Below are 9,837 nucleotides of genomic sequence, written 5' to 3'. Positions count from 1 at the left end.
CCCTGGATCCTCAAATGGTTGTTTTGTCCTGCAGCTCAGGGTGTCCCATTCATCATGTTGAGAGGGAGAACGGAGAGAGGCCTGGGATATGAGCACTGCTGTATTCCTCTCATAATCAAAGGTCAAACTGGGGCCCAGTGTTCAAATTGCTTTACTTCACAGCAAAGCAGACACTCTCTCTCTTACACACACACACACACACAGGTGCACTAATACACACAGACACAAATTAGTTGTCATGCCAAAATTACGCCATGCAAAATATGGTGTAAATCTAAACCTGCTTTTATATCAGCTGTTATATTTTGTCTTTAAACAGGTCGTGTGTTTCCCATAACAACGCGCTGCAACACCTGCATTAAAATAAAGCTAACGCAGCATCTTTCAGTGACCTTTTGAGTGTGTATTTTTTATTATTATGATTATTTTAAAATCCTCCATCGTATATATGTGTGTTTTTTATCTGATAAATTCTGTTTCGTTTTTCGTCCAACGTTTGTTCACTTCAATTATGATTTACTATATTTCAATTCTGGACCAGCACATTCACAACCTCACTTATTTATTTCTGCACGAGGAGGAGCCGGGGCTTTTGCACACTAACAAAAAATTGATATTCATGGATGGGGATGGTGGAGGTGGGGGAGAAACTATTTGGATGTTTATTATACTTTAAAATGAAGTGATCCGCATTTCGCTGCCTGCGAGGTAATTAATGTGGGGAAATCTTGAATTAAAGATGTAAATCCTGACACTTTGGCAGGGGGGCCGGTAAGGGACAGTGGTCTCCAAGGTCTGGATTATTCTTAGCGTATACCAATTAACACCATGTATCTTCTTTTATGTTCACTTCAATTAAGAGCCTTTACAATTTTTAAGTTCTTTTCTTCTCAGTAGTTAGAGAATGTCAGAGAGACTGATCAAAGGCATTAGCTGCCGTCCGTGCACCATAGGTAATGCTGCTTTGCATAAAGAAATCTGCATATTGCTAAGAAGGTTTTCATTTCATTTTGCATGAATTACAGAGCCAGAGATGCAGTAGTAGATGGAGAAGTGGAGGCGTGGACGTACACAAAGCATTCAGCACCGAATCATCAAACTTCTTTCACTCTTGAAGGATTTCAGCATCGTGCTGATAGCATCCAGATGAAACGTGATTTCTTTTCTTTTTTTTTGAAGTTTCCTGTTGTTGTTCCAGCTGTTTGGGTTTGTGGAGGAGAGATGGAGGCTACGCGAGGCTTCTGTTTCATGCTGTCGCTCACCATTAAGAGTGTTAATAACGTTAAAGAGCGAGCGCAGCCATGTTAGCACCCAATAACTCGGGGCTCCTGAAGTAATCACACCCTGATTTATGTAGGTGATTTTGGTCCAACTGTCTCACAAAGCTTTGCTTGTTTTCTCGATCACCATCTTTTAACAGGCCTGCGAAGCCTAATAGTCTTCTCCTCCACTCCACTGCTTTTCCTCTTTCTTTCTGTATTACTAAAGCCTCGGGACCTTCTGTCTTCTCATTTGTTTGAGACTTGTTTCATGTGCAGATTTGAATGTATCCACGTGTACTCGTCACTGGCCAGCGTTGAAACTCTTCGCGCCACCAGATGCGAGAAAAACAAACAAACAACCTGTTTGTCCGCGATAATCACTGCCGCTTAATTCCATTACACTGTCAGCCACCGATAAATCAATGAGCAAATGAACTGACCGCCTATGAGGAATAGCCGTCCACTGTGTGTGTCTGTATTATTCTATTGATGTTCCACCGACGGTCGTCCTAGAGATATTGAATGCTCTTTAAGCGAAGTGCTGACATCATAATAAAAGGCCACCACGAACTGGCCCGGGCTGTGCGGTTTGGGAGCTTGGGGCTAAAGAGACGGACGGCCTCTGAAGAAGAAGAAGAAGAAAGGCAATCTTCAAAGTCAATACTGCGACCAAGTGCTCTATGTGGTCGCATTTACTGCAAATAATGAAAACTACAAATAGCCTCCTACACAAAACACACAGAGTGGACGCATTAATATAAAAGAAAGTCAGAATAATTATATGATAATGATAAATAATGTGCTCAGTGGTTTCTTTTGACACTAATAGCACCCTTGAATTGTTTGGAAATCTGTCAGTTTAATTGAAGCCTTTCCTGCTCCACAAAAAAAAATAAAAAAAATAAATCCAGATTGTTGGAATATATATTAAAATTGACATTGCATAGAGTTTATTTTTAAATCTACTCGAATGCACTTTCACCTCAGCGAGTGTGCATCTGCTCCTGACTTTTTTCTGATGACAGTATATTTAATCCATTGTTCGTGACTTCATGAAAAAAAAAAAAAAAAATGAAGGGTTGGCAAATTCAAACATCAAAACATTAAGTTGGGTGCTATGTCTGTGTAGCTGTGTGTTTTCATAACCCAAGTGTCTCAAAGCATTATTAACAAAAAAATCCCTTTTGCTCAGCCTTGCATTTCCAGGGCCAATAAAAGCAGCACGAGGAGGCTGCAACCCCGTGGTGCGGATACAAAGCATACATAGCACACACAGCCATCTAGTGTTGGAAAGGAGCAGATGCATGAATCCGGTATATAAAAAGGCACTTCACACTGTGTTTACACCATCATTTGGCTTTAAGGACCACAAATGAGGGATCTTTTAGTTGGAACAGATACACAGAAAAAAAACTATTACAATAAACTAACAAAGCCTGTATTAAGCATCGAGTTATTTGTTGTGTGTCATCATTAACCCCACAAACTGGAAGAAAAACTCATGAGCTTTTGTACTCTGGAAGCAGGCACAGGAGGCACGCTAATGGTCAGAACTTGTCTTTTCAGCCCACACAGAACACACAGTGCATCCCGGTTTAGCCTAATAGCTAGCCTGCTGCAAGCGCTTAACCTCTCCCAGGGATACTATTGAAATAACAAGGCATCAGCACCCAGAGACTGCATCCACCTCTTTCACGAGGAAACCTTTCTTTGCTCGTACTATTCGCCCCGTGTCTGCATTACAACCCGCAAACAAAGCAACGGCAACACAAAAAAAAAGAAAAAGGTGTTTTCTGTTAATGTATGCAACCCAAATAAACAAAGATTATAAACAAATGTGTGCTATTGTGTGCATATTGGGAGCATGAATATGTATTTGCTGAGCGTTCAAACAAAGACACAATGGGAGGCCCAACCTGTTGTCGGCTCAGCCCCTTTTTTTTTCCCCCTGCTGTGAAAAGCCTGCTCCCTTAATAATCACACATGATTATGACAATAGATGTTAGGCAAAACACATAAGCCACGCGCAAATCACACAAGGAGGCAGAAGCACATGCAGACAAACACACATAAATACTGTACACCGTGCATATCATCACAGCTTCGGAGATTCCTTCACCTCGTGCGTGCAGATCTAACCCTGTCTGACATATTTTTACAGTTTATCCGCCCCCCCCCTCGTTCTCCTCACAGCTGTAAAGGTCCCGGCTCCTGTAGCCATGCGCTGCTCACGCAGGACTTATCATCTAATTGCTTTTCATTGATCCTGTCCGATCAGGTACCTTATGTTCATCCTTTTCCATCGCTGTCTCCACAGCCCTTTCTGCCAGTCCTAATCTGCGAAGTGAGCGTCCTGTTGTGTGCTTATAACACGCCGCAGAGGATTGTTTTTTAATACTGTGTGAAACGATTCCAGTGCGTTTTGCTTGTCTGTTTATGTGCTCACATGTGTGCTCGTATGAAATAGAATATCTCCTGGCCTGTTGTCAGTTCCCATGCAGACCAGATGAGGACATTTGTGTTCTTGTTGTGGCTTTAAATATTCTGGAAGCACCGTAGACCGGGGGCTGCAACAGTGAGAGGCTTCATTACCAAAAAAAAAAAAGACAGGAAGACAGTCAGTGTGCCTCGGACAAGATAATGAGTCTGTTTATTTTGGAAGACAGACAGCGAGGCTCATCCTGTAAGGTGAACCAGATCAAGGATTTGGGACAGAATCCCCGGGCTCCTCCTCGAGATTAAATGATGTCAGCATCAGAAGTGAAGGCCAATGTGCGTTGGCAGGCGCTGAGCTGGACTTCTGAGGGATATTACAGTTTGTATGACTATCAGCGGACAGCACATAACTCTGGATTTTATTTTTTTTCCCCGTAATACCCTGAACCTGGACTGCAGCCATGTGCCTGCACACACACACACACACAAAATATATCCGTCTCCGAGGAGCTGTATCACAGCATCGGTTTTAATATGCAGGCCAGTTCTTGGTGGTATCAGATCAATGGAGAGTTTCAAATCAGACACAGCCGCTGAGACAGACAGAGGAGACCATCTTTGGCGCACATTAACAGAACACTTTCCTGCCCCTCAAGATCACAGTTATCCCTTTTTTTTTTTTTTTTTTTTGATGAAGCAATTGAGTAAGACTCAACTGTCCTGTGATGCTCATTAAAAATATTAACTTTAAATGTGGAAAGGTTTTTTTTTGTGCTTGCTTTGAAAGTAATGGCCTGATTACAGTGTTACAGTATTATTACTAACCGGTCTTTTAACTGCTTTGTTTCCACGTGAAGGTCTTTTATAAAATCAAAAATCGGATGTTAACACTTTCCAAATTCATTAAAGAGCAACTTAAAAAGTGAGACGCTTCACTCACTCCCATTTTCTTCTTGTTCTCTTCATGTTTTGTTGTGGATGTGAGAGGACAGAACATAACTATAGATGTTCTGTTCAATCATTTTAACGTCTTTTACTGAATCTCAATCAAGAAGCAGCTGCCTAACAGCTCACCTACTAGTTCTACTTTACCACCCAAACCTCTATGATCTACTCATATACACGGTACGAGGCGGCGATCATCCGCGCTGTTGCCGGCTCCTTTTCCAGCCTTCCCCTGCCTTTCCCCGTGCATTATTCAGTCTTCTCCTGAAGTAACAGCCGCCCTCTACATGCAGGCACGCCGACCACTAACACGCCACACTAATGTTATGTAAAAATGAATGATGAAATTCAAGGAGGCCAAATGAAAGAGAAACCGGTGTGTGTGTGTGTTTGTGTGTGTGTGTGCAAACTTGTGCACTTGTATATGTGTGTTTATGAGCGAATGCTGGTCCTGGTGTGAGCTGGTGTGTATATAGGTGTGTGTCTATGAGTGTGTGTGTTCAAAGGTGAGGCCTTGGGTGATGGAGAATAGGATTCTCTTACCTCCTATAAGTACAGAGGAGGATAAAAGCCAGCTGTAATGACCTTGGTATAATAAGGCCTTGCTGATTTCCATGATTTTCTTGCTTTCATGCCACGATTCTGCTATTCCATCGGAGGGGCGAGAGAGGAAAAAGAGGGAGCTTTGTCTGGCCAAACATTAGCAGCCAGCAACATTTGCCCAGAATCGAACACAAACTCTTGTTCCCATGTTCAAGTCATTATGTAAACGATTATTATCTCGAGGCAAATTAATAGATGAAACACATTTTCCTTAATGGGCTGGTCCTTTTTTTTTGTTTTTTTTTTAGGTGACCAATTTACGTGCAATTTCCTTAATTCGTGAAAGTGATGTAATGCTTGTTTCTTTTTTATCTTGAAAGCGAAGGCAGCATGTTGTCTAGGGCCGCTCGCAGTGCGGCTAATATGGCACGACGAAATGAAAGGCTTCAAACGAAGCTTTTCCACTCGGAGCTGTGATGTAGTGCTGTGGCCGACCTCCAAATATGATTAGACTGCAGTAAACACACAACAATAGCAAACGATAAACAACTGGTAATTGGTGTGATCCCCCCGTTCCAACAATAAATCTTTCTTGATTTGCTATGAATTACGAGCGTTAACGTGTCTGCGCGCCGTGGCCCCCATGAGGATATCAAAAAGCTCCCGCTCCGTCTTGATGGGGCCTGTCTCATTAAAAGGAGAAACGGAGGCCAATGTGGGAAAACTACTGAGGTGCAGTACGTTCATCAGAATAACTGGCATTGGCTCACCTCTGATTCACACAGTCCCCCGTGCCCTGATATGAGATGATTATACTCAAATGAATATTGTTTATGTGTGTTATGTGTGGAGAAAGAGAGAGAGAGTAAGAGAGAGAGAGATTGGGAAAGGTGTAGCCCTAAAGGATCCCAGGTGAAGTGTGCCCTCTACAGGCAGCTGTTATACATTTTATATTCTTGTGCATCTACTGTATGTGTACAGTATGTCGATTAATGTGCAGATTATGCATCAAGTGCAAAGTGAATGTGAAGATTTCTCCAGATTCAATATTTACCACGTCACTTATGCCCTATATATGAGTCTGACATGTGTGCATGAACATAAAGGCAGCTCACGACCAGGTTTTCATGCTTAAGCTCTCCAACTCCGTACATGCCACCTCTTTCATTAATATGTGATGAGAGAGGAAAATTCTCCAAAGGCCCCAATAGGCAGAGGCATTGTTTCTCTCTTTTAAAGTCATCTCAGATGGAAGGAGCAAACTTCAGAGCGTCAGTGAAGTGTCTAATGAAAGAAGTCTCCTCCTCTGCGGCTCCGTTTCGCGCAGCGTATTAGGAATCTAAATGTTGACTGAAGACAGTTTGATTCTCCGTCTGTGATTTTCTTAAGGAATAAAAACACTGTAGCGTGTTTACAGTGTAGCCATGAAAGAGCTATGAGAAGGCTCATCACTACCCGATGCCATTTTGGGAGGCAGAGAGTGAGGTTCATAGCACAGTTCATTTGAAAGCCATATCAAACGGAGAATGTTTAAGAACAAGATCAAAGCAATTTCTGGTCAAAAATATCACTAGACCAGCTACATTCTTGTAAAATTGTTACGTTATGCTTGCAGTTATTTCAACAATGTCTGGCTATTACTGGAAATCAGACAGGCAGAGAAATATCTACAAATCTATCCTGCTGCTGCTCAACATGTAGAAACCTTACGTGACATTTCAGGAGCATCGTGGAGGCTCAGGTACCTCAGGTGTATAACAAGAAACTGACTGTAACGGTCAACAGCATCTAATACTTTTTTGTTTTGTGCAACAAATCAGAAATATCATATATAACGTATGTTTTAAGAGGTGAATTGAATTGAAATTTACTTTTTTTACACAGTTGAGTGTGAGGTACAGGTAGAAAATGTCAAATATTTGCTTTGTGGCCATCTTTTTTAGGTGATTTGTACTCGAAATAAAGGTGTAGAGTTCTAAGTAGTCTCTTGTCCAATACGTTTCTACTTCTACATTTGTAGAGAGCAAAATGTCTCTATAAAATGCGTGTATGAACAATTACGACAACACATATTAATATTTTGTTAAACCAGCCCACTGTCAGGTAAATCAGGGCGTTTAAAGTTAAGAGGCATTTTAAATGCAAAGTTTAATGCAATGTCTGTTTAAAAATTCAAAGGTTCTCATCTGAGTTAAGTGAAAATGTCATATTTTAAATAAAAAAAACAACTTTAAATGAAGCTTTAAATTGTTTTATGGCCCTAATAGTGGATCTCAGTGCAGTTTGATGTATCTCTCAGTGTTTTGATGAGATGACTGGAGAAGATGAAAACATGCACGCCGTCCTAAAAGCTCGCTCGTGGCTGTAAGTTGTGGAGCAGAGGTACGGCAACAGCGTCTGCATCAATACTGTCAATATTACGTCTACATGCATTCACAGTTAGCCCTTTTGCAAATTCTCTGAGCAGATATCACAAGATCCAATACATACCGTGTTAAAGACAACAGCTCATGTGATTTGATGTTGTAGATTTCACTGTTTGCAGGACATTGATCTTGTATTAGGAAGGCAATTTGAGCTGTGAAGAGAATATTGGTATAAATACACGTCAGACTACATGACATACAGACGTTTGTGTATATAGATAGTTTATATCTATCTTCAGTTGGCAGAATAATCTCTCTCTCTCCACATCTAACATCTACATCTATAAAACATTACCGAACCGAAGTTGCAAAGTGCGCTCGGACGTGACTGTGTGATCTTTATGTCCAATTTAAAGGAGTTTTAACTGGAAAAGTACCTACTGAATGAAAAAAAAAAAGTACAGGCAGGATATTTGTAACTTCACGGTTGGAAACGCCACAATCCCTTGAATCCCACTCGAAGATATAAAAGCTTGGACTGGAATAAGAGGACCCGCAACCTCTGCAATGACAACCATCTGTGAGTCAAGTATCACATTTTGTTTAAATGGTACAAATATAATCATGAGTAATATGGAAAAGTACTTGTCAAAGCAGTATTTCAACCTTCCAAGTGTGTCTACATGAATTATGTTATGATAAGCCAAACATTTTATGTAAATTAGGTGCCTTCTTGAAAGATGATTCATTTTGCAGATTTAAAATCTGAATGTGGAAGAACAAAGTTGTATTAACGCTCTGAAATAAACCTTAAAATAACTGCGGCCTATTACCTATTCCAATAAAATACACAGACTATGGTACGGTCCACAGTGTATAGCCACAACACAACATTTTCAGCTTTATTCACTCCCCTTATTAGAGCAGATTGCTTATCGCTTACTTCACAGAGCACCCATATAGCATAGCTGACAGCAGTTAGGGAGAGCTGCACACATGAACTCCTCACTAACACTTTTCCTACGCTAACCAGCTGTCCCCCTGTGGTTTCAGCCTCGGCCAAACCTTTGAAATGTCCTTCAAGGCGCGAAAAAAACAACATGCACACTGCTTTGGGTAAAATCCTATTTGTACACTGTAATTACACTTTGAAAAAGTTGCAAAGTTTAAAGTTTCAAGACCTTCACTTTTCTTTTTTTCCCACTCTCTTCTCATTTCTGATATTGATTAGGCTCTAAAACACATGTTTCTAAAACACACGCTGGTTCTAAAGAACAGAGAGGTTTTCTCATTACGCGCCGCGCCTCGGACAACTTTGAATGTCTCAGATTTGATTTGCCGGTGTTATCAAGGGAAGCAATCAGGAGAATTCAGTCGATAATTTTCACAACACTGCAACCGACATTAATTTGTTCTAAACAAAAAAAGGCTACAGGCACTTTGAATGTGGTCATTAATGAGATAGAGGTTTAATCGGTGTCCCTAAGGTCCTCGATGGTGGGAAAAAAAAAAACAGAGAAATGTAACATATCAATACCGAGTCCATGTCAGGTAATTTTTGGTGAGTTAACAAACAACCATGTCTGGTCTTCATCAAGAACTAACATTTCTATCCTTTGTTTCAAAATGATCTTGCATGTCTTGATGTCACATTTCAGTAATAATGCTAATGTAAAACTAAATAGAAGCATTCGTAACAAATAATTACATAATAAATAAATCACAAAAACATTTCGATTAGAAAAAGAAATAACATGTTTGAGATGTTTTGTTAAGGGTTGTAATTTGTCACTGCCAAAAGGGGACAGATTAGTCAGATTACCGCTTGTTATGTTGCCTGCATAATAACAATAATTACCCAGCAACACTGTATTCACAGAGACGTTGAGTAATCAAGTTGTTGTTTTTGGTTGCAGCGGTTATGTAAGTGAAAATAATTCCAAGTAAAATTGTTCCTGTACTATTAATGTCTGACCCTGCGGTCGTGAAATCTGTTTCTGTAACTTTTTTTACATGTTAAACACTCAAGCGGTGGTTGAAGCCTGCGTTTTGGATTTTCATATGAGATGCAGATTTGGAAAGTCCCATCGTGCTGAAAAACAATCCACTCCCCCCCAGGTGTCAAATATGGTGCCCATTATTTAAACTGACCTTTTTCTTGTGTTGCTTGCTTTCTTACGCTGGGGATGCAGCGAGGGGAGCCACGATGTCTGGGACCACTCCTCCCCCCCTCACAGTAATCAATAAGGATGTCCAGCTCCATACACAACCAGGTGCTCGACCCA

The sequence above is a fragment of the Larimichthys crocea genome, chromosome XVIII, assembly GCF_000972845.2.
Source record: "Larimichthys crocea isolate SSNF chromosome XVIII, L_crocea_2.0, whole genome shotgun sequence".
Classification (NCBI taxonomy): domain Eukaryota; kingdom Metazoa; phylum Chordata; class Actinopteri; family Sciaenidae; genus Larimichthys; species Larimichthys crocea.
This window is presented reverse-complemented; position numbering follows the sequence as displayed.